The 26,091-nt window shown below is 42.5% G+C and overlaps 1 protein-coding gene across 3 annotated transcripts in view; it reads right to left on the reverse strand.

Annotated features, from left to right (window-relative positions):
• RFFL (ring finger and FYVE like domain containing E3 ubiquitin protein ligase) overlaps positions 1-26,091 on the reverse strand; it is a 66,822-nt gene that overhangs the window by 27,126 nt on the left and 13,605 nt on the right. Inside the window, exons 1-2 of one of the 3 annotated variants that reach the window (XM_047080820.1) lie at positions 19,698-19,824; positions 19,310-19,452 (exon numbers count right to left, since the gene is read on the reverse strand). The exons of 1 other annotated variant lie outside the window; for it this stretch is intronic. The gene's annotated coding sequence lies outside the window, so the exon portion shown is untranslated. Of the gene's footprint in view, positions 1-19,309; positions 19,453-19,697; positions 19,825-26,091 lie in introns of those variants that run through there. One more of the 3 variants, XM_047080824.1, reaches the window with a different exon arrangement.

Below are 26,091 nucleotides of genomic sequence, written 5' to 3' on the forward strand. Positions count from 1 at the left end.
GCCTCCAGGTCTCCGCTTGTTCTCCCTGCCTGCGTTGTTCCTCCTCATCTTTCAGGATGCAACCCGGACACCACCGATTGAGAGGAGTCCTCCTCAGTCAACACTGCCTCTCTCTCACTGCCCTTAGTTTCCTTCCTGAGCACTGCCGATATCTGCAATTATAAAGCTTTGTTTACAGCTGATCTACCCACAGACTGGAAACTCCAAGGGCAGGAACCCCACCTGTCCTCACTTTGTTATCCACATCTAGCACCGTACCACTTTGCAGCAGGCACCCAAATAATTGGTGAAATGAACAAACAGAGGTCAGAAGAACGTTCAAGTATTTTATCAATACAGCCAATGAGGCAAGTACTAGTTATCTCTCCTTAGGGCCCAAAGCATTTTGTCAATATTTATAGTGACATAAAGGGACTATGAAAAAAAAAAGCCCTTTATCAAAAACAAAGGGTAGCTAACCTTGGACAGGTGACTTAAGCTTTTTGAGTCTGTTTCCTCACCTCTATAAAAGGGATAATCCCTGTGTTGGGAGGTAATTGTAGGGATGAAAAATAATATTCAGAAAGTGCCTAACCCACAGTAAGTGATCACTGATCAATAAATAACATGCTAGAAGAAATTATCATTTTAAGTTACAATTCTAAAATGGCAACAGCCTAGATGTTTAACAGTGACTATGAGCCAGAAAGCCCCATACGTCTCATGCTTTTTCTCTCTGATGCCCCAAAACTTGAGTCTCCTACCACCTAAGGGACTGGGTTAGGTGGGGCTCCGGCACAGCTGATCACACCACCCACACGATAAAGAATCCTTATCTTGAGAACTCACCTGAAATTTACAATCATCTCTCAACTTGGAAGGCTGCTCACTTCTAACGTTTGAAAAGAAACTTGAAATCCCTCAAAACTATTTAATTTAAAACCCAAACTCAAAGTCACAACTTGAATTTTCCAGCAAACCTGCCTAAGGTAACCACCCTGGCTGGGGAAGGTTTAAAGGGCTGGCGACAACACCATGAGCATGAAACAGGGCCACTGTTGCACCTGTGAGTAAGCAACCCACAAGTGCACCATATTACACACTGGTCTCACTTGCTGGGCGTGGGAGAGTGAAGCATGTTCTCTGTGATACGGACATTATTTCTGAGATATTTTCTTTAGGATAAAGAATTCAGAACACCTAAGTCACAGAGAAGACAAGTATATTATGGAACTCTAACACCCGAGGCCTGAATCAGATCAGCAGCCCTGGTAAAGTGGTGTCTGGGCTGGGCATAAACAAGGGATCTGTCACAAGGCTGGAACACAGCAGACGAAAACATTTCCAAAGGCTTTAAATCCTAATAGACATTGTCCATCCTCCCAAGCAGTCCTTAGGATGTGGGGAGTGGATAATGCATATTTCCTAGCTAGGCATTTCATTTGGGGGCTAAATTTTTAGAAAATACAAGAGTTAAAAAAAAAATTCTCAGGGCACCTGGGTGGCTCAAGTCGGTTGAGCATTCATTCCACCTCAGCTCAGGTCATGATCTCAGGGTTCATGGGTTCGAGCCCCACGTCAGGCTTTGAGCTGAAAGCGCAGAGCCTGCTTCAGATTCTCTCTCCCTCTCCCCTGTTTGCTCGCACTCTCTCTCAAAAACAAAAAAAAAGGAAAAAAAAATTCCCAACTACATCTTACTCTGGTTTTAGCTTCAGTCAGACGTGACCTTAAATCCAACTCTAACAAGGAATAACGGAATGAACTTGAGAAAGTGGGCTCTCTGAGCTTCGGCGGAACAGGAATAAACTTGCCTGTACCTCGCAAGCTGGACACAGAGTAGGTGCTCAGTATCAAGAGGGAGTGTACTTTACGAGCTAATTTTTAGTCTTACAAAAAGAGCAGAAGATGGTACTAGACATTCAGTAAATGGCTGGCCTTATAATAAGGCATGGGGCTAAGGAGGATTCAATGTTTGCCTCTCTCCAAACCAGCTCCCAGAGCCCCTATTCATTCTGAGATGTCAGACTTCAAAGACGCTAGGACTCCTATGTCCTCCAGTTCCCAAGTTCTACTTTAATATAAAGGATCAAAGCTCTAGGTGAGAGAAAGAATTTCCTGTGCTGTTATTTCAGGGGTAGACAAGGGGAAAATAGGAGGTATTTAGACTCAGGGGTTCAGAAATCCCTTCTCAGATGATCCTAGAAAACAGTATTTTTTTCAGGAAAAGTAAAAACACTACAAAACACGTGAGTTGTTTTGTCGGCATCTGTTGTCTCATTTAATACAATAATCCTGCAAACATCGAAATTACAATGTTCTTTTCCTAAATCAAGAGGCTGGGCCCTTCGGGTCGAGTCATACAGCTAGGGGTGATTAATCTGTGGCCCTACAGAAAGAGGGCGATGCTTTCACCACCCACAACTCCCTCCCCATAGCACTACTAACAGAGCCTGTGTGCTGGAGAGCAAGGTAAATGAGTTGACCATAGGAGAGACAGTGGAAACCACCTACCCGCCGAGCCAACCTTTCAACACTTGAGGACCTTGTAAAAGGGATGGCAGACAAACCAGCCCCGGGAATACAGAATTTTAATTTATACATCCAGTAGGCCATCTGCATTTCCGACCCACTACAACTTTGGGGTACTGACGCTATGAAGAGACCCCCAACTTTCTAAAGATAGAGCCCTTAATCAATATTTAAGATGTTTCGGTTTCCATCCTTGCCCACCTTGGTTCCAGCTGAGGAGGGGTTTTTCAGTTAATTGTCTCAACTACCTAATACTCTATTACTCTCCTTTTAATAAGTGTTTTCACTGGTACCCATTAAATAATAGTGAAAGCAAATCCTTAGCAATCAGGGCCTCGCTCTCCTTGCTCTTAGCTCCAGCTACCCTGCTATTCCGTCGACCCCTCAAAGACCAAGCTTATGTGGGTTTTCAGGAACCTCCCTCACGCTATACCCTCGACCTTGACCTCCTCATGCAGCATTTATTTCCTCAGGAAAACCTCCTTTGACCCTGTCTGTGCTCCCACAGCATCTCGTACACCTCCCAAGAACTTTAATTCATTCACCTGACTGTCTGCTTAGCGCTACTTTCTGCAGAGCTCTCTTCCAGGTGCTGGGGACTCCAAGAGGAACAAAACCAGGCAAGGTCCCTTCACCACATGGTGATTACATTCTGAGGGGATGAGCATTGTAGCAGCACTGCATTTAATCAATTGGCTAACAATTTGTGTAATTTTTTTTTTCAAGTATTCTTCTCCCATGGTTAGGGAGTGAAACAGGAAAAGAGTCTACAGCTTAATTCCCAGCCTTAGTGCCAGGTAAACGTGATCACCAGGTATTTGTTGAAGTCTTATTAATGATAACAACAACAGGCTTTAAAAAGAGAGAGAGAGAGAAATTCATGCTTGAAAACTCTACAATCCTGATTACAGGTTGATGAGCAAATTAAGGGTTTTAAACCCAAATGACCATAGCAGTATGTTAAGGGAAAGGTTTAATAGGTACATGCCTACCTCACACTTGCTGAGGATTAAGTTGTTTTTTTTTTTTAATTTTTTTTTTCAACGTTTATTTATTTTTGGGACAGAGAGAGACAGAGCATGAACGGGGGAGGGGCAGAGAGAGAAGGAGACACAGAATCGGAAACAGGCTCCAGGCTCTGAGCCATCAGCCCAGAGCCTGACGCGGGGCTCGAACTCACAGACCGCGAGATCGTGACCTGGCTGAAGTCGGACGCTTAACCGACTGCGCCACCCAGGCGCCCCGAGGATTAAGTTTTTAAAGTGTCTGCTAAGAATGGTAACAGACTGAGTTTCTAGAAGTAACAGACACATGTTAAAACTGCCAGTTACGATAGCATTAGAAAGCCAGAAAACCTCGAGGATGAACAGGATCAGCACGTCCATCCCCTCCCTGCATCGAAAGGCACAGAAGCCTTCAGTGACCTCCCAGCGGCTTCGGTTGGGAATAAATAGCACAGTGATAAGAACTGCAGAGAACACAAATTAAAGTGAAATCAACACATGGAGAAGAGAAACAACAGAGAAAAGCAATGCTAGACAATCAAAGAGACTCTACCAGATCCACCCAGGTCTAAGCAGAGCTTTGCCAGTCGCTACCAATGTGCGCAGCTCAAGCAAGAGGAGGGAGAAGCAGGACACAAGGAACCACGGCAGCGGGTCTTGGAACACAAAGCGTTAAAATGACAGCATGAAGAAGGGGAAAGGAGGGAGGTTTCACTTTTCGCTAGTAATACATGAGCTCTTTTCCTGAAGTGATAACTGTTGTAAACAAGTGAAAAACATACACAATAATCCAAGTTATAAATGTTCTTGAAAACTCCCTCGTTTCAACTAGTCTATGACAAATACTTGCAGAGGGACCTCAGCATCTGCTGCGAAGTTCAGGGAAAAGTAATTCTAACCAATGGCCTTGTGCCAAAATCTCACCCTCGGGGTCTGACCAATTAAATGGCTGCTTCTTAGTGTGGCGTTCAGGAGAGATGACAGATTGAACACTGCAGCAGAGAAACCTACACATTTAATTTCAGCCCAGGCATTTTGCCCCAAAGGGCGAGTCAATCAGGAAAGAAAGCAGTTCAGAGGAGTCTTCAAACAAGCTGAAAACAGAATAAACGGACCTGTGGTTTAATTACCCCAGGATCCTTCTTCCATCAAAACTGACGACAGAGCTCATCAAGAATAAAGAGATTCTGATCCCTCTGAACTCTCGTGGAGAAAACAGGATTTACCAGAGAGGCTATTCTGGACCCAAGAAGTTGTTCTCCTGAGCTACTATCACAGTGACAGGACTACTGGGTCACCAGGATAAGGAAGCCAGGGATTCACTGAGAGGGTTTCTGCCACATGCAAAGCCCTGGGGAAAGGCAGCGCTTCAGGGCGTGAATTCTGTCTAGGGTCAAAATGACCCCATCTGCCTTTCCAAAGTGGACCGCACAAAAGTCACTGCAGCTAAACGTACAGTGGCGTGAACTCAACTGAGGACTCTAGCCCCTGGTGTTATTTAATCCCTTTAAACGTTATTTTTCTCAAAAACAACAGAGCTTGCTAGGTTGAAAGGATAATTGAAAGGATTAAAATAATGCAGGTCAAGCATGTACTCCAGAGCCTAGCACAGAACCGTACTCAATAAAAGCTGGCTACAAGTAACTTAAAGAAAAGCTGTTTTAAGGTTCTTTAAAGGGACAAAATTTACCTGCTCTATCCCCTATCTGCTGTTTTCAAGACCTGCTAATACCTTTCTTTCATCAGGCAAAGTCTAGTTTTCTAATGATCCTCCAAGAACTAAATCACCCAGGCCCCTCCCATCAGCTCTTAACTTTATAATCCCTGGAGAAGGGGCAGAGGGGATCTGGAGGTGGTTTTCCCTTCATGCAGCCCAGCCTGCTACACTTCTTCCCAAGTCCACCACTTTGCCAACAAGTTTGCCAATTTTCCCACGGCTCAGTTACTGGAGACTCTCCCTCAGCTCAACCCTTCTGTCCACCTGATGCAGAGGACTGAGCACACACACACCTCTGGCCCCCACCTGGCGCCCCATAACTGCCTGTGCTGCGCTGAAGTCTGATGGGAGTTTGTGATAAACCCAGGATAGATTCAGACTAACCACCCCCTTCCTCCCACAGACCTTTGGCTTGGTTTGATGTTTGATCTCAATCTAGAAATTATGCTGACTCTCTGAAATGTTTTCTGCTCCTGCCAGGATGTGATATGTCCACTATCTCTCCCAAGAGGCAGAAATGGAGATTTCTAGTTCACCTCATACCACAAAGAAATCCTTCATGTTCTCATCACCTTCCCTCCTTGGGAAGAACACCTGTGCTTAACCTGGTCTTCGGGTTTTATTCTTTGCCTGTATATCCCAGAATGAAGTGCAAACTGGCTCATATTTACCACTCCTTGCGAGAGTCAAGAGAAGAGACACCTGTGCTGATATCGGTCTATCATAATACTGATACTGTAATGCTATTCTCATTGATGCCAACATGTGCCACTTTACCCATCTGCTCCTGGAATTACAAAGTGGAAGGACAGGGGTGCCTGGGTGGCTCAGTCAGATGAGCACCCGACTCTTGGTTTCAGCTCAGGCCGTGATCTCACGGTTCATGAGTTTGAGACCCGCATAGGGCTCTAAATGCAGCCTGCTTGGGATCCTCTCTCCCTCTCTGCCACTACCCCCTCCCCAACCCCCGGCCACATTCACGTGCACAAGTGCACACTCCCTCTCTCAAAATAAATAAATAAACTTAAAAACAAGAAAAGTGGAAGGATAGTCTGCAATGTGGCAAGGATGTGGATTGCACAAAAAACATTACCCAGACTTATACCTGCTCCATATTCATTAGTTTATGGTTTGAGACCACCAGAATGGACCTGTTCTGAAATAGCTCAAGTGGTTATGATAATCCACAAAGATCCCAAGATTACTTCCCACAGGGAGTTATTCTATAGACCATCCAGTTCCCTAACGAACGTAATAAAGCAGATTTCAGCAGTGGGAAGCAATGAGGAATGAGAAGGGGTTTATCAAATAGAGGTTCCTAAGATTGTTTACCAGCTGAGTGACCTCCCCAACAAGCAAACTGCTTATTTAATCTCTTCTCCAGAAACATGCCTACAGGGGTAAAACAGTTCAGCAGTTAGCTTTAGATCCAGCCTCCAACATACAAGGAAATTTTCAATTCAAAGACTAAAAAGGCCTGGGGGTAATTTGTAAACTACCACACTTAGGAAGCACTCAAAAGGTGTGCTAGAAATCCTGGAATCCAACAAAAGGAACCTGTAATTTAAAAGGCTGGGGGAATTATAGGCTAAGATTTTCTACTGTTATTAAGAAATAAATAGCCAAGCACAGCTTGGATCCCTCATCTACCAAAAGTAACACATCAGCAGGCAATTCAGTGGTTCCATTTTATGAAACATATGGATGCAATACGGTGTAAGGAAGAATGGCTTAATCCCTAGAAGAAAGATGTGTACCTGTATACAGGCAAGGGCAATAAAGGACTAGTTAGTTGCCTTCCCACCTTTTCAAACCAGAAACAGAGACATCTTTGGTCAAGCTCAAATACTAGAAGTCTTGACTTTTTAACCACACCAAGTTTCAAAACACAGATACACAAAGTTACAGTAAAGACAAGCACATCCTGTTTGCACTTGACTTCCTGTTCTAGGCAGTCTGATCTATTTACACTGCTGCTGCCTAGCCACAAAACAGGTAACCTTTCATATCTGCCAACAAATGGTTCACTGAACAGCAGTCCACTGACAACATTTGTTCTACGAGTTGGGTTAAAAAAGATTCACCTGAAGAGCACCAAAAAAACAATCATGAGCTCCTGAGCCACTTTCGGTCTCTCCTACGCTTCCTACTGACGCCTGACCTAAATAATAAAAACTGAACACAAACATGCGCTGAGATAAGAAGTCACGCCTGAAACAAAACGTGAAATATGAAGGCTGGGAAAAGAGCAAGGAAGATTGGAAATGTTTTTATTATTAAACGTGGGTCTCTTTTCAAATGTAGAAGAAACAGGTTTCTGTCAGCCCAGAATCCCCACCGAGCAGATGCCCAGAAGGGAACCACCCGAGTGATCACAACACTTAAAAGGGCCCTTCTGGTGAACACTGCCCCCAACCCAACCTGCTACCAATCTGGGTCTACTTGGCAGCAAAAGCCTTCTGGTTTTACAGACCTGAAGCCTCCACGTGAAGTGAAATTTTCACCGCTTTCAAAGAGTTAGCGGTGTCCCCCACAAGCCACATTCAGTGTTGGGAATAAATGCTGGGCCAACAAATATCCCAGTTTTTATGGACCCATCGGTTAGCCTCCTAGGGTCTGTTTTCTCATCTGGAAAATAGGAAGGCTGAACAACACAAATCCCTAATGTTTCTTCCAGCTGTAGATTCCAGGATTCAACACTAAGAGAAAAGGCTTCTGTGGCTTTCGGCGTTATTTCTTTGGTCAAAAAAGACACCTCCAACACCCCACAAATCCACAGTGTGAATACATGCCTTGGTCTACCTCTCAAGTACCCAAGGATTCTTTTCCCTTCCCTTGAAATGTGGATCGGAAAGTTTCCCATTTGCAAGCTAAATAACAAACCTTAAGGACTGTTCTCTTTACACATGGTCTTTTTATTAAAATCTTAATGTAGTCACCACTCGGTTCTCATGCTGGTCATATGATTCCTGTACAGAATAAAGCCACAAAAGGATGGAGACAATCTGACCAGCAGCTTGTGGCACTCCCACACAGTGATTGTTAATGGGGAAAAAATGAGGCAAAATCTGAGTAAGAAAAAGGAGTGGTAAAGACAAGTTCGGTGAGTCAGTACAAAGGAAAACACAGCAAGTTTAACAGAAAAGAAAAAGAAATGAGAAAGGAAAAAAAAAAGGAGGGGCGGGGGGCAGAATCCAAATCAATGAGCAGAAACTTAAATCTTAATTTCTGCTTCAGGAGGGGCGCCTAAGTGGCTCAGTTGGTTAAATGTCCAACTTCAGCTCAGGCCATGACCTCCGGTTTGTGGGTTCAAGCCGGCATCAAGCTCTGTGCTCTGGATTCTGTCTCCCTCCCTCTCTGCCCCTGCCCCACTCATGGCTCTGTCTGTCTCTCTCTCTAAGCAAATATTTAAAAAAAAAAATTAGTTCTGCTTCTCCATTTACCTATTCATCCAACAGATATCGAATGCCTACTACGTGCAGGGAACTGAATTAGACACTACAGGAGATACAAAGGTCATCCGGATAAATCTATTCAGTGAGGTTATGGTCTAGTAGGAGAGATAAAGGCATGTACACAAACTATTGAAATATATAGCAGAAAGTGTACTGTGCCATAAAAGAGAATTCTCTACTATGAGACCCAGAGGAAGGAGTGATTACTCCCAGGGAGGGATCAGACAAAGAGGCTGCACAGGAAGAATGACATTCTAAGCCAAAAGCACAACAGAAAAGCAAGGACACCCAAGTATGAAATCAAGGACATAGAGGTACAGTGAGAAACTGGATTTGATTTGAGTTATAAGTGGCCATGAAGGGAGGGATGGTAATAATAACAGTTAGCAATCCACAGAGCCACAGCTAAATTGGATAGCTGGACTGGAGCCAGACAAGTATTCCAAAGTCAGACTCAGAATTTGAGTTTAAATCCAGTGGAGAAGGAAGGGGAAGGAGGGAGGGTGACAAGTTAGGAGCTTGGAGGAATCTCATGACCCATAAAATTAAGATAATAAAATTAATGCAAAATCAATGTGTACAGATTAGTACCTCCAAAGAGATACAATGTCTCCCAAACTAAAAGCAAGAAGACAGGAAGACAAAAGGGCTTGGGTGATGGTATTCACATATTTAAATAAAGAATGTGACCACTTTGGGGTGCCTGGCTGGCTCAGTCGGTACAGCACATGGCTCTAGACCTTGGGGTTATGAGTTCAAGCCCGACATTGGGGGTAGAGATTACTTAAAAATAAAAAGAACACAATCACATCAAAATGTGGTCAACAAACTTAGAAAAACCTAGAAAAAAACAGAGGGGGCCATTTTGAGTCCAGAATAACCCAAGGTAGAGAAATACTTCAACTAGGTGGCACACCATCTTCTCTCCTGTGGGACAAGGTCTGTTCATGAAGCTTAAATGGGAACTGCGTACAGGAGCAGTTAGGGGTATGGGCTCTTAAGAACTGGAGGGACTGGGTTCCAATCTCAGTTTATCCTCTTACCGGCTGAGACAGAGCTTTGGTTTCTTTATTTATAAACTGAGGATAATTGGCCCACTGGGAGAATTAAATGTCCTACTCTATGCAAAAGCACGCAGTACCAAACTGAGCGTATAGTAGGCAATCAACAATCTTTTTTTTTTTTTTTTTTTTAGTTGATTTACCTACTTTGATGGGGGTGGTGGACAGGAGAGAGGGGAGAGAGAGAATCCCAAACAGGCCCCACAAACCTTGAGATTAAGACCTGAGCTAAAATCAAGAGTCAGACAGACGGTTAACCAACTGAGCCACCTAGGCGCCCCAGGCAATCAATAATCCTAGCTTGTTTTTTTTCTAACTTCCCTCACAAACTATTCTATTATTCCATGCTCATCAAGCAAGCGTGGTATTATTAAATTTCATTTCTCAGATCTCTTGATATAGAAAAGCAATACCCTAGCAAAATCCAGATTCCTGTCAATAGGAAAGGCCTCAGTCACTCTAAAATAATAAGTTGTCATTCCTTTCTGATCACAGACACTGAAGTCTGAATACAGTGCTGTCCCCAGAAGACTGATCATTTCCAGGTACGAAACAAGACAAATGTTGTGCCTTGAACCAGACCTAAGACGTAGTGACCGAAACCCTGAGGGGTCTTCCTGAGGAAACAGATGGCACCCGCCGGGCCGGCCCTACCTAGTGCCACCCTCGATCTGCAACAAGCCAGTCTGTAGAATACTTCCCCATACTTCTTCCCCTTCTACCGCTCCATACCCTTCAATCATGCACCACAGTCAAACACTTTCTCTCTCTCTGACCTTCTAGAGGTCAAAGATCCCATCTTATCATCTTTGCATTCTTGCCTCCATATCCCAACATACCTTGCATCAAACAGAACCACATTTATTATAAAAATGAATTTCAAACACAACTTTCTTCGACACCACAATCCATTGCAATCCACCAGTCCTACACCCTGAGGCAGGATTTATTGAACTCTCTTGATTTACTGAACTCTTATTCTATGGTTTTCTTCCCTTCTAACTCCCCAACCTCTCCACACCTGAGCTACCAAGTATTACAGAAACGTCAGAAGACTTTATTTACTGGGTACCCCACAAATTCATACAACTGGGACCAAACCACCACTGGCCTCAGAAATCTTTTATTCATCGTTAGTTGATGTCTCCACAGGAACTTTCCAAAGAGCAGTGTTCGGCAGGGTTTTGGGACATGGGGCCTGAAGTTAGACAGAACTCAGTCTTCCTACGTGACCTCAGTCAAGGTGCTAAACTTTCCCAATCTTCGCGTCCACTTCTGTAAAATGGAATCCCTAAATGAGGTAATTAATGCAAGCCCTTAACAACACAAAATGCTCAAAAAGTGGGAACTATTACTTTTTTCTACTTTGTGTAAGCCCAACCAATCCCTCTCCCCTCTTCCACGCCTTGGTCAAATAACCAGCAACTGCCTCACCTACTTTACCGAAACAATTCAACAGGGTTCTATTTACTTTGAGGCAGTGGTGGTACCTTGGGAAAAACACGGTGATCAGGCGCGCCACGCCGCTGGTGCCCTACCCTAGATATGGGACCACGTGCTAACCGTTTACCTTTGCCTCAGACTCTTCAACTGCAAAATGTGGATTTCATTTTTAGGTTTTTTTAATGTTTATTTATTTTTGAGACAGAGCACAAGGGGGTTGGGGCAGAGAGAGGGAGACACAGAATCCAAGGCAGGCTCTGAGCTGTCAGCGCAAAGCCCATTTGGGAGCTCAAGCCCACAAAACATGAGATCATGACCTGAGCTGAAGTCAGATAGTCAACTGCCTGAGCCACCCACGGACACCCAAAATGTGTATTTTAAGATGTGAGAATTAAATGGAAAAATATGAAAGAGCCATCAAGCAGACGAGGGGAGGGGGAAAATATGTCAGGTAAGAAGGCTTTCAAGCAAAACAGACCTGGCTTCAAATTCCAGTTCTACCGCTTAACTAGCTGTGTGACGTCGGGCAAGTTAGTCTCTGGTCCTCAGTTTGTCTGTAAATGGCGGAAACAGCATCACAGGGTTTTGGACAGGTTTAAAACAACGTACAAACTACCTGGTATGCTGATTCCCCACCCCCCTTTCTGCCTCTTCTTTTCTTTCCATCTCAAAAACTCCCCTTTATTCAGACCAGGAGAGCACCATTTCTGACCATCAGTTAAAAAAAATTAGCACATCTCCAATTATCTATATGTAATATAGGTGCCCCTACTGTGTTCTTTCTAAAACCTAATACTAAGAAGAAATTTCAAAGAGTAAAATAAAAATATTTTTAAAAACTTAGTTCTGGGGCGCCTGGGTGGCTCAGTCGGTTAAGTGTCTGACTTTGGCTCAGGTCATGATCTCGCGGTTCTTCAGTTCGAGCCTGGCGTCCGGCTGTGTGCTGACAGCTTAGAGCCTGGAGCCTGCTTTGGATTCTGTGTGTGTCTCTCTCTCTTTGCTCCTTCCCCACTCACGCTCTGTCGCTCTCAAAAACAAACATTAAAAAAAATTAAAACACACAACAAAAAACTTAGTTCTGATGTCTCCTTCCCATACCCCAAAGGAAGTTCTTATATACCTTAGAATCTAGAAATTCATTTTGGAGGTCACTACACTATTAGGCAAACTGTTTAAAAACAAAGATAAATAAAACAGACTCAGTATAGTTCCTAGCACAGCAACTGGCATATAGTAGATGCTCGGTAAACACTGGTCCATTAAAGTTTTTATAAATCTGTTTCCACACACATGCTTCTCTGTGCAAGTTTGCACAAGTGGGCTCTCCGCTTAGTCTCCCTTTCTCTCGAACTCCCTACTTCTCCAAAACAGAGTGGTGCTCTGCTTCACCTCCAGGTCACACACTCATTTGTTAGCTCCACTATCTTACCCAAAGCCCTTTCTCCAAGGTCACCAAAGATCTGATGGCTGGACGCATGACTTTTCCCTAAATCCTCCACCTTCCTGACCTCCCTGCAGCGCCATATACCAATGACCTATCCGTGTTCTTCCTTCTGGCTCCTTCTTCCCCTTCGGTTTCCACTGAAAGTGCAGTAGCTAGACTCCCCTTTGACTTCAAAGACCAATCTTTCTCCCACTCCTTCTTGGCTCCTCCTTTTTGCCCCCTAAGTGTCCCCTAGGACTCTGTACTTACCATTCTTCTTTTCCTTCTCTAGTGAATTCTACTGGGTCTTTTCAAATCTATCCTGCAAATATCCCATTCTCACTTATACATTGCCATACCCTGTCCTACGTACCATGATCTTTCTCAAGAACTAGGGCAAACACCTCCTGACTGGTCCCCTCTTTGCCACTCTCTTTTCTCCACACAGTACTCAGGATCACCTTTCATTAAAAAAACAAAAACAAAAAACAAAAAAACATACTGCTTGTTACTCTCCTGCTTTAAAACCTTCAGTGACTCCCACCACCATGCTTATTTTGGTAAAGTTTAGACTCCCCATAGAGCCCACAAAGGCCTGTGTGATATGGGGCCTGCCTTTCTCTCCTGCTTTACCTCGCCCCCCATTGCTGCCCCACTCCCCCATTCACCTCACTCTAATCCCCTGGTGATCCTCCTTTCAGGTCCTCAAAAAGAAAAGGACGATTTATTGCCCCCCCGCCCAGGTCTGCCCACTTGTGGTTCCTTTTCGACCTGGAACATTGTCCATAGCTCTCTTCACCAAGCTGGCTCCTCTTCAGCGAGACTCGAGCTCACCTGCCCTGTAACACAGTTTTCTGACACACAGTCGGAGCTTGGGGAGTCTGTGTTGAATGAATGGTTTCCACAGACTTTAGCCAGATAACTCCCAAATCTAAATATCTGGAATCAGTTCTCACCCTTCAGTGTCAGCACCTGACTTCTAAATGCTTCCTAGATATCCATACCTCAAATTTAGCACAGCAAATACACTCAAAACCAAACCCTTCATCTCCACCCAAACCAGTTCCTCTCGTCTTCTAGAATTACATGAGCAATTTAACCTACACCTCCACTTCAGAACCATGAATTTCCCAGTCATTTGCTCCACCTGTCCACAATTCTAATCACCCTTTAAAACTGAATTCAAGTATCACTTCATTCACGCATGCATTCAATCAACCACTTATTCATTCAACAATACTTGCTGAGTGCCTTTTATGAGGCAGGTACTATGTTAGCTACTGGAGAGCAAAGCAGACATATTTTTGTCTACTGTGGATCAGTCAAATAATCACACAAATATTACAAATTGTAAAAATTGTAAACAAAAAATGTTATGAAGGAAAAAGGTGCTAGAAACTATGAGAAAAAATATGCGAGGTTTCAAAAAACATTCCTTAAATGATGTGCTGAATGAATGAGACATAATTTAGCCTAGGCAGACTGGAGGGCAGAGCATACCAGGCAGAGGGTTCAATCAGGTCCTGGAAGCAAGAGGAGACCAGCAGGCCTATCTTAAGGCACCCACCATTCTGCCTTATGTTGTACCTATCTGGATCAGTCTTGTTCCCTTTCTCAACCCCCACCCTCATTTTAAGGTTATCTGAGAGAAAGGACATAGACTGTCTCATACGTGCCAACACCCTCCAGGAGATACTGATTAACATGCCCAGGCTTAGGCCTTAAGAGGCCCTGCAGCTTCCATTATGGCCACCTTGGAAACCAACCACCATGTAAAAGGAGCTTGATTTTTTTTTTTTTAATTTTTTTTCAACGTTTATTTATTTTTGGGACAGAGAGAGACAGAGCATGAACGGGGGAGGGGCAGAGAGAGAGGGAGACACAGAATCGGAAACAGGCTCCAGGCTCTGAGCCATCAGCCCAGAGCCTGACGCGGGGCTCGAACTCACGGACCGCGAGATTGTGACCTGGCTGAAGTCGGACGCTTAACCGACTGCGCCACCCAGGCGCCCCAAAGGAGCTTGATTTTGATTAATGAATGATGAGAGACCAAGAGAGTGTCAGAACTCATGGAGGAGAACCAAGATGTCTCAGCTAACAGCTAGCAGAGAGGCCCACGTATGTGAGTGAACCCATGTTGGATCCCCCAGTCAAGTCAAATCACATGGAGCAAAGCAATATGCCCTTCTTCCCTGAATATAACTCACAGATTCATAAGCAATAAAATGGTTGCCATTTGAAGCCACTCAAATTTTAAGATGATTTGCTACACGGTAATAGAAAACTGAAATCGTCAGAAATTCAACGCTTTTAGCAATCATTCAAATGTTTCCCAACTTGGATGATCAAGAAAATCTTCCTCATATTCATTACAATGACTCCTCCTTCAATTTAAGCCCATTTCCTCTTAGATCTTTGAAGTACCAAAGAACAATTAATCAAAACCCCCCTGGCAAAAACTATTCTTCTACTTTAAGATGGTAATCAAGCCATCCCTTAGCTTTTCCTTCAGTAGGCTAAAATCTTTCCTTTCTTTTCTTAAACTTACAATGATAGGACTTGTTTTTAAACTTTGTAATCATTTTTATCCTCTCAAACATTGAGGCAGTGCTGGCAGGGGACAAAAATTGGAAGTCACATGCCAGCATCTAACAGAGATTATTTCCTTGCTCTGTGGTTCATCGTATTGGTTCAAATTCCACACAGTCCCAAATATGGCATGTTAGCACCACAGAAGTTATTACCCTACAAATGCAATCATACGCTGACATTATTACGAAAACTTTTGGGCTCTTAACGTTCAGCTTACTCCACCTTGTGCCGACTCCCTTCACTCATCAACCTGGTTTCACACTCCATTATTGAAATAGATTTTAACAAATTCTAGATATAGGAAGCACAACAGAAAAGCTTGAGGTTGGAGTGGGCACGCCATTAATTTCAGTCAAGGTCTCTAACCACAGTCAAGGCCTTTCTGTAGGTCAGGTGGGCTCAGGGTACCTCCTTCCACCTTGATGGCAAAGCAGTCTTGTAAAAGGCAAGATCTTTAGCACTTGCCTATTGAGCAAAGGCACCTTTTTTTTTTTTTTGTAAAACCCAACAGGGTATATTTAACTACAAAGAGACAAACCAGTTGCTTAAAGCAATGTAAAAACACATTTTCTCTCTGAAGTATCACATGAATGTAGGCTTCAATGTCAAATGTAGCTTTATAATCACCAGTAAAATAGGGATAAATAAAGCCTACCCAAAACAGTATTGTAGGTATCAAATAAAATGATACAAGGGAAATAATTTTGTAAAGTACTATATAAAAATAGTAGGTGATATTGTAGAACTAAGTTTCAGCAAGCCCAAGAAATATTCAAATCAACTTTGATGGTTTCAGGTGAAATATATGGAATAGGCACCATGGGCTCAAGTTCATCCAATAGGACTAAAAAGCTGCCACCTAATAAGAAAGCTTATGAATTTTCTAATACTGCCAAGACTAATAAAAATGTTTGGACTAGTGGTTGGACCCTGGGAACCCACTTCAAACACTGTCTGATGGTGTCAGGATCTAGGCCAGGGAACAGGCTCAGTCAAGGAATTCAACAGTCTACTGGAAGAAACCAAATAATAAACCGTGGAAGTCCAAATAAGGAGGAATAACTCTACTTGAAGAAGGCAGGGAAGGTTTCACATATGAAGTAAGTCTCCTGGGGGATGAGTACTTTGCTAGTCTGAGGGGGAGGCCACCAGAAAAAGACACAGAGTCCTAGAAGAAAGTGCAATAACCAGGGATTCGGAAAATGAGAGAAGTTGGGAAGGGGTTGGGCTGGAGAGAAATGACTGGGGACAGGAAGGAGATGAGACAGGTAACAATAACAGGTAGGATAGGGTCAAACTGTGAAGGATTTCACGTATCAAAATAAGTTGGTAACAGGGAACCAATGGCACTCTGAAAACCTGAGAATGAAAAGATTTGATTTGGGCTTTTAGGATGATAACTTTGGCAACAATGTGGAGGAGACAGGAGCAGAGAAAGACCCATGGTAGAGTGGCAAAAGCCCAGTCAAGATTTGATAAGGGGGCGGGGGTGGTGGTGGCACCTGGCTGGCTCAGTCGTAGAGACTCTTGATTTTGGGGTCGTGAGTTTGAGCCCCACATTGGGGGTAGAGATTACTTTTTAAAACAATAAATAAATAGGGGCGCCTGGGTGGCGCAGTCGGTTAAGCGTCCGACTTCAGCCAGGTCACGATCTCACGGTCCGTGAGTTCAAGCCCCGCGTCAGGCTCTGGGCTGATGGCTCAGAGCCTGGAGCCTGTTTCCGATTCTGTGTCTCCCTCTCTCTCTGCCCCTCCCTCGTTCATGCTCTGTCTCTCTCTGTCGCAAAAGTAAATAAATGTTGAAAAAAAAAATTAAAAAAAAAAAATAAAACAATAAATAAATAAATAAATAAATAAATAAATAAATAAATAAAGTCTTTAAAAAAAAAAAAGATATGATAAGGGTCTCAACCACAAGTTATAAACTCAAATTCCTGGAGGCAAAGTAGGTAAAATGTGACATCTTTAGTATTTAACATCTGGGAGAAGGGTTACCTATAATCTTTTTTTTTTTTTTTAATGTTTATTTATTCTTGAAAGAGACTGAGCATGACCAGGGAAGGGGGAGGAGAGACAGAGAATCTGAAGCAGGCTCCAGGTTCTGAGCTGTCAGCACAGAGCCTGACGTGGGGCTCAAACTCATGAACTGTGAGATCATGACCTGAGCTGAAGTTGGACGCTTAAATGACTCAGTCACCCAGGCATCCCAGTTACCTGTAATCATTGAAGAGTGCAGGCCCTGCCTAAAACTATTTACACACATTTTAAGCCATTGGACTGGTTAAACAAAATGTCTACTTTCTGACCTCTGGTACAGTAATGCAATACAGTGGAAATGAAGGAAAACCACACATGAAACAGTACTCCAATAATACAATCAAAAGGGTTTAAGCAACCATGGATTTAGCATATTTAGATGATGTGAGGCATTAAAAAGTATGAATAGGAAGATTTGGTAGACATCATTGACAGAGTTCAAACCTACAGCAATACAAGCAGATAACTGATACTGGGTAGTGGAGATAATGTATGTAACAATTTAAGATGCCTTTTGAACACTCTGGTAGGTTTGTCAAGTTGGACAAAGTCTATCAAGTTGGAAATAAGGATCTGAAGCGTGGGACAGACAGCTGGTTGGTAAGACATACTGAGGATAGCTGAATTTATGGGTATATTTGAGATCCTTGGAGTAAAGCTACGGGGAAGAGTGGAAAGACACCCAAGGCAAACCCTTGGAGTATCTCAACATTTATGGGATAGTCAAAAGAGAATACAAAGAAATAATAGAAGAACACTGTGGAAACTCAGAAGAGACAAGGTAGCCTCAAAGCCAAATGAAGAGGGTTGGGGGTGGCAGGGAAGGAATGGTTCAACACTGCCACATGCCAAGCAGAGATTAAGTAAGGTGGAGGCTAAAACCACAACACTGGGTTTGGTAATCTGGAGTTTACTTGGGTTCTTCAGGAAAACACGAGCAAGGTAATGTGGGTAGAAGCCGAAATAACAAACGGTTTGGTAAGAGGATCAGAGCTGAGGAAGTACACTATACGTTCTTCCTCATTCTACCCTGAAAACCATGTGCCAAGTAATATGGACAGAAGTGTAAGAAAACAGACGGTGATTGCTGATATACCCTATGGTCAGAGTAAATTCTGACTTTGTGGAAGAAGTGACTTCCAGGCTAAAGCCAGTAGCTAGGTTAAGTTGGGGCAGGGTGTTTTAGAGACGGCTGGCTTATGTAAAGGCCTTAAAGGCCTGAGGTAAAAGAACATGCGCCACTTGGAGGGAACTGGAAGGAGCAGAAGCAAACTTTGAGAGGGGCAACTGCCTAGCATTGAGACTTAAGACTTAAAAAGGTTAGAAGAGAGGGGCGCCTGGGTGGCTCAGTCAGTTAAGCGTCCAACTTCGGCTCAGGTCATGATCTCACGGTTCATGGGTTCCAGCCCCACATCGGGCTCTGTGCTGACAGCTCAGAGCCTGGAGCCTTGTTTCAGATTCTGTCTTCCTCTCTCTGCCCCTCCCCCATTTGCACTCTGTCTCTCTCTGTCTCAAAAATAGATAAACATTAAAAAAAAAATTTTTTTTTTAAACAAGGTTAGAAGTGAAGAGCAGGAGGGAGAGAGAATAGTAGCCTGATCAGAATTAGGGATGAAGAGAGGTGCTTCATAGTACCTCAGAAATATGGAAACTCACTGATAAGACAGTGTTCCCTATAATTCGATATTCCCAATGATTAGGTAGATAATAAAATACCTTTGCTTCTCTCTCTTCCTTTAATAACGGTTCAGTTTGACCAAACTGCTTCTCAAAAAACATAGGACAGAAACTGTAAGAGCAAAAGATGGATAAAGCTGTAAGCCTGATGTGTTTGGCTTCTCTAAGGTTTCTGTAATAAATGGTCTAATTAGATCTAAAACCACATCCAGATCCCAAATGAAGTGAAACTTCTCCCCTTCAGACCCCCTCCAAAGGACTGAAGGACTGACTTTAAGACATCCAAATTGTTAAGGCATTAACGAACTTCTGAGACAAAGGACTGGCCCAGTTCGTCCTGCAGCTCAGTCTAGCTGATGAAAATGAAACTAAGAGAAAACAGTCTGGGGTTACCTGGTTTTGCCTGTTTCAAAACATTACCACAGCAGAGAGCAGGCTGCCTCCAGTTCCTGCCGCTGAGGTCCTTGGAGCCATTTCAGATGAGCTCATCTCAGGAGCCAACAGCAGCAGCTTTCAGGCAGAGTGAATGGTGCCGCCTGGGGACGTATCTTTGGTAAGCGAGATTGCAACAGAGCAGGCGGTTTACCCAGGGCAGTGCTGACTCATGCTAGGCAAAACTCCTCTTTCCCAAACAACCCAGCCTGAGCCAACCACAATCAAGTGCAACCTCGAAAAAGAAGAGGCGCCCCACTGATTTTTTTTTTAAATCCAGTGGTGATTACCGGGGGCAGCTTCCTCATGGCCCTCCTGCTGGTCGCTTGGCTGCCTCTGGAGCCCTTACCTGGGAGGGTCCAGTGGTCACTTTCCAAAGTTTCATTTGAGAACAGCCCGGGGCTCAGGGCAGCGAGATTACAGAAGGTAGCAGGTTCACAACCCTGAAGATTTCTCCAGAGTGGCTGATAAAGAAGTCACTTTGCATTTACAAATTAGAACATCTGGGTCAGAGGACTCCGGAACTTGCCCAGTCATCCTTAGCTGGTCAAATCATCAGAGTGAATTTGTCAGCTATGACCAGGCTCACTCTTCTTTTTCCCTACTAGGCCTTCTCTGACCTTTCTATTTCCTTAGGCAATTCAAAATCTCAAATTAAGACAGAAATAACTGAAGGCTTTTTTGTTTAATCAGCTGCCACACACAGCTTAAGCTACATTATCTACCATCACACCTACCAGATGCTTAAGGAATACAGGAGTGTCTGAAAACTGTATTACCACTTACATTTAAAAACCCCTAAATCTAGGTCGATTCTCATTTATTGGCCAGCTTATTAAATAATCAATTCTAGAATGGCTGGTTCATCAACAGCTATTAATTATTATTGAATTTGCCCTGACCAGCTAGAATGGGCTTTGGTGCTATACCAAGAAAACAAAAGATTAAGCCCTTGCTTTCTGTGTTTTCTCATTTGATAGGAAAGAAACGAGATTTCGTATCAGATCCTTCTGTTGCCTGCTCAAAATTTCCCACAGCTACCAGCTCTTCCTTAGCATGGGCATTCAAGGCTCCCATTCCAAGCCTTGTCCATCCTTCAAGGCAGATCCCACATGCTATGAACTCTGGATATAACTACCAGCCCAGCCTGTCATTCAGTAAATGTTATTAGGTTAATTAAAATGTATGTGCAGACCGTCAGATTTTGGGTTTAATAACTATGCTACTTAATTCTATTCCTTTTCAAGGGTCTAGTTAAAGAAAAAAAAAGTTATTTATCCAACTTGCTTAATTCCCCTTAATTACATTATTCCAGTAGGATAGCCACACTGGGCTTTATAAGGTTTTATAAAATGTTCTCTCTTTTATTTCCTCCCTTTCAGCATTTTCTTTTTCAGAAAATGGCTGTTTAAAAGAAGTTTTCCTACAGTATGTGTTAATTAGTTCTTTTCAAATGATAAAAGCGTTTTACAGCAGCTGACAACCATTATCTCATGGACCACATTTTAAGAAATATTTCTGTAGTTGATGATAAACAACATTCTGGTATGGAGCAACTCTCAAGGTTCGTACAGTAATGGACAAATATGAAACCTCTTTTGGAGAAAACATTGTTAGAGGCTTCTGGCTCATTCTATATTAGTAACTGCAAAAAAGGAAGAGAAAATTCAGATGGTACTATACCCAGGAAGTAAATATAAATTATATAAACAGCAACACGGGGGCCAGAAGCATGAGAATCTCCTAATTCTGCTAAAATAAACACCATTAGCAGGTGAAGAGAAATATGGCAGATTATCATTTCCCGGTTTGGGATTCTGTACAGTTCCAATCAGTTTCCCCAAAATATAACCATACATACCCACCCCAGTTCCTTCTTTTAGACTGGAAAGGCTGAGGATTACACTGATTTAGGGCTTTCAAAAGATGCTAAATCTGAACAAATGGCTTCAGGCACTTGAAGTTTTATGAGGTTATATGAAAACTAGGAGGTTATATGAAAACGAGAAATAAGAAAAATAATTGTGGCTTTGTGCTTATTAAGTTCTCTCAATGCATTATGTTAAAACTCAGACAAGTTATTCCTCACCTAAAGGTACATTTTATGGGTGGTCACAGGAGAGATTAAGTGTGTGTGTGTGTGTGTGTGTGTGTGTGTGTGTGTGTGTGTGTGATATCTGCACACACTCACACTCACTGTTTTTCTTGAACAGGAATATGTAATGCTATTTATAGGCCCCCCCTTTTTTTTCTGCAAGAGATCTTAACGTTACAAACGTTAAGTAAGCCAGGTGTCAAAAGAGAAAAAAAAATTCACATCTCTGGATTCTGTCATCTTCCAAATCCATAGAGAATTACCAAATACATACAAAAAGATATGGGAGGATACACACATCAGGGAGGGAACTGCAATGGGAGATCCAGGAGGTATTTTTAGTTTCGCGAGAATTTGAATTTTTTTGTTTTAACAAGGAACACGTATTCAAGTATTGGTAATTTATTTTTTTTTTTAATTTTTTAATGTTGACTTTTGACAGAGAGAGAGAGAGAGCATGAGCGGGGGAGGGGTAGAGAGAGAGAAGGAGACACAGAATCAGAAGCAGGCTCTAGGCTCTGAGCTGTCAGTACAGAGTCCGACGCGGGGCTCGAACTCACAGACTGTGAGATCATGACCTGAGCTGGAGTCGGATGCTTAACCGACTGAGCCACCCAGGCACCCCAAGTATCGGTAATTTAAAACTGGGTTAAACGTTTTACCATTTATTAACTAATCTTTTCCCTTTCTCACTTTTTCCTCTAATCATCTCCCTTTTACCTACTTTCCCCTCCCCAACATCCTAAAGGATACTGCACATTTATTCTTTTCAACAAAATTAATCTTATTAATGTCCATATCCTTTCTCTTATGGAGAAGAGGTTGAATTGATAAATCCAAGTCTCCAGAAACCAGTGGCTGCCTCAGCTTGTTGAGTATTAGGGACATTGCCAAATTCTCATCTTTGGAGTTCTAGGATCTTCTAACCTTTTTTAAAAAACTAGAGTACCTCCCCTTCAAAAAAGACAGATGAGCATCAATCAAACATCTATCGTCTAATAAATCACAGAAATTAAATGTGAAAAATGAGTAAATTTTAGGATACTCAAGAATCCACTCTAGGGGTACTTAAGAATCCACAGGGGTGCCTACTGAAAATAATTCTTTCTCATCCGAGTCCCTCAGACATTCTGGATTAGCCCAAGTGGAGAGGCCCCAGAATCAGAATTTTCAATAATCATCTCCTGCTCCCACATGATTCTGATGCAGGTGGGACTCAAATATTTTGAGATACCAGTCATATAGCTATGTTCCCCGAGCACTGTTTACAATAAAATGAAAAGTTGTGTTTCAAAGACCACCAAAATGAGCCACAGTCTCCCTGAGTATGCCACAGACATTAGTCCTCTTACCCACAAGAATCACCAAGTAAGTATACAACAACTGAACTGTATTTATTTTGTCAACTGGACCATTATTTTCTTCAAGCCTCCAGAGACAATTATTACCCTAACTACTCTTAAGGATTTTAGCTGTCACCCACAGTCATTATACTGAGACACTTTCACACCTGGGATGCAGTACAAGGGGCTTAATGGAATTTTTATGGCTGTAAAGATTAAAGTTCACTTGACTCAACAAAATAGTCAAATAAAACAAAGGATAAAACCTCCCAAAAGGCACAGGTTGAAAGTAGAGGCTTTTGACTTCCTGATGAGGCAGTTTTGCCCAGAAATTCAAACCATGGGATGCTATATAGCTCATATGTCTTGAGAGTACCCAAATGCCAACTTATCACCACAGCATCAGCCAATGCAGGCTTACTGTAACATTTGGAAGCACAAACCTCCTGTATAAAATGGCCTCTCCTGGGAGACAGAGGCTGTCGCCATGCTGGGGATCATTCCATCTTGGGGCCAGAAGGACCAGGCAGTCCTTTTAATCTTTAACGAGCCACTTTCATGTTCAGGTGTGGGAACCTGCTTCACAGCACTTTGCTGCAAAACAACACCCCCCCCCCCAACCAGCTGTGTGAGGGCACGTGACATGAGTCTGTCCCTGATGGTACAGTGACCAGAATCTGGTCTATAATGTAATTGTGGGTATTTGATTATCCACTGCGGTGTAATAGTTCAAAAGGGTATCCAATATCGAGGGTACAGCAACTGCCTACCTCAGTCACAGTGAAATACTAGATCCCTAAATGTCAGGGAATTGAAAAAGTAGCAAGCCTACGGGAAAAGGAAGAATCCTAAGCTGACAGGACACAGTGGGAGGCCCTAATAACAAGATGGGGGGAAAGGAAGTCAGCAATGTGACCAATCTGCTATCCTGGGCAGCTCAATTTAGAAACCTGGCGATGGAAATGTGGGAACCGTCTGATAGTGTAATTTCCTTTACAAAGCTATTTCTTCATTTTCTCTCCTGAGTTGTTAATACAGAAGAAGGGCAGGGACAGGCCCTTGTCCTCCAACTCCATCACGTAAACAACTCCCATAGCTTCATTAATGAAGTGACTAGTAGGCTCACGTCCTATTCCCCAGTAACCACCCTCTCGGAACAAAGATTCTGTAATTCAACTCTGAAGATTTCCTGAATTCACAATTCTTCTTCACTATGTACCTCTGGACTCTCCTCTTTAAATACATCCACACACACTCCTCTTTCTCTCTCTACTCCCTGCCACCTCCCATACCCATGCCCTGCCTCCCATAAGTCAAACTTTCTGACTTTTCACTTTGGTTTCCACTAAAATGCCACAAGATTTAAGTTACCTTCTCACAGGTGCCCAAGTCTGTGGGGCCTCTGTTGACATGTGTCTCATCTGGATGGGTGATTTCTGGCCAAGTAGATAAAACTACCTGTTCACCTACAGTTAATCTTCAAACTGGCTTGTGTAGGCTGTGGAAATAAGAGAGTAAGGCTGCACAGCTTGAATGTCCCATCAAGGTAATCAAGATAATGGAAGAGAGACAGTAGACAGGAGAGATTTCAAAATAAAGACTGAACTGTGCATTTCAGTAGCACTTAAGAAAACACTCCATCTGATTAAGCCCCTGATGAGTAGGCTAATACCCAAAGGACTGTACGTTCTCCAAAGATTATTGTGCTCACAGCTCTTGCTTCCCTCAAGGTTCATAAAATCAAAATTGCATTACTTATAATAAAGTGGATAGGTAGATTCCAACATCCAGAATTCTGCTGATTTCCTTGCAAATAAAGCTACAACCTTATTTCAACCCAAACTCATGTAACGAAGAATAAAATACATTTTGTTTAGGTCTTTCAAAGGTACCTCTCATGCCTTTTATAAGAGAACAAAAGGGGTTAGAAAAAGGAAAACAACACTATCCCAAGCTGAAGCACTTAAAAAAAAAAAAAAATCACAGCCAAAATGCCCATAATACATTCTCCACTGAAAACAAAAAAAGCATTAACACAACAGCAGATGGGGACTATGGGAACACGAACACACACACACACAGAATATACATACACATAGAGTGAAAAAAGATACAAAACACATATAGTTCAAAAGTTTAAAACCATTTCATAGTAGTTACTTCTGATAAGGATGGGGTTTACCCCCTGCTTTATATTACACTCTCGTGCTATTTCAGTATTTTTAAATGAGTGACATAAGCTAAGTAATATTACCAGAAGTGGGGTACCTAAGGTCACTTGACAAAAAAACAGCTATGTGAATAAGATGGTAGGGCCATTGTAAAATCAATTTTCAGCATATTTAAGGATATTTTCACTGAGGCAAATTTCTAAAGAACTAACCAGAAATTTGGGGCACCTGGGTGGCTCAGTTGGTTAAGCATCCAACTCTTAAAAAAAAATTTTTTTTAATGTTTATTCACTTTTTGAGAGACAGAGGCAGAGCGTGAATGGGGGAGGGGCAGAGAGAGAGGGAGACACAGAATCCAAAGCAGGCTCCAGGCTCTGAGCTGTCAGCACAGAGCCTGACGCAGGGCTCGAACTCACGGACTGTGAGATCATGATCTGAGCTGAAGTCAGACACTTAACCGACTGAGCCACCCAGGTGCCCCCCCAAGTATCCAACTCGATTTCAGCTCGGGTCATGGTCTCATGGTTCATGAGTTTGAAGTCCCCCCCCTCTTGTCAGGCTTGCAATTCTCACTCCCCCTCTCTCTCTGCCCTTCCCCAACTCGCACCCTCGCAAAAATAAATAAAACATTAAAAAAATAAAAATTAATAAAATAAAGTAAGTGAAACATTAAAATAATAAGTAAAAATTAATAAAATAAAATAAACATTTTTAAATTATACATAAGTATAAATTAAACATTTTTGAATTATAAATATAAAATAAAATAAAAATTTTATTATAAATAAATAAAAATAAAATAAAATAAAAAAATAAACATATATAAACCATCCGACTCAGCAATTATACTCCTAGGCACTTAATCTAGAGAAATTAAAACTTGTATACACAAAACACCTCTAAACAAATGTCCGTGACAGTTTTATTTACATTCTGAAAACTGGAAACAACCAATAGGTGAATCGCTAAAAAAAACCTGTGGCACATCCACTACTTCTCAACAAAAAGGAATGGGCTACTACAACACACAACTTGCATGGAAGGCATCATGCTAAGTTAAAAATGCCAATCTCAGAAGGCCACATATTGTTGCGAATCCATTTCCATAACATTTCAGAAATGACAAAATTATAC

The sequence above is a fragment of the Lynx rufus genome, unplaced genomic scaffold (genome assembly GCF_022079265.1).
Source record: "Lynx rufus isolate CCGP_SWC_20201006 ecotype Redwood Valley unplaced genomic scaffold, mLynRuf1.p SCAF_18, whole genome shotgun sequence".
Classification (NCBI taxonomy): domain Eukaryota; kingdom Metazoa; phylum Chordata; class Mammalia; order Carnivora; family Felidae; genus Lynx; species Lynx rufus.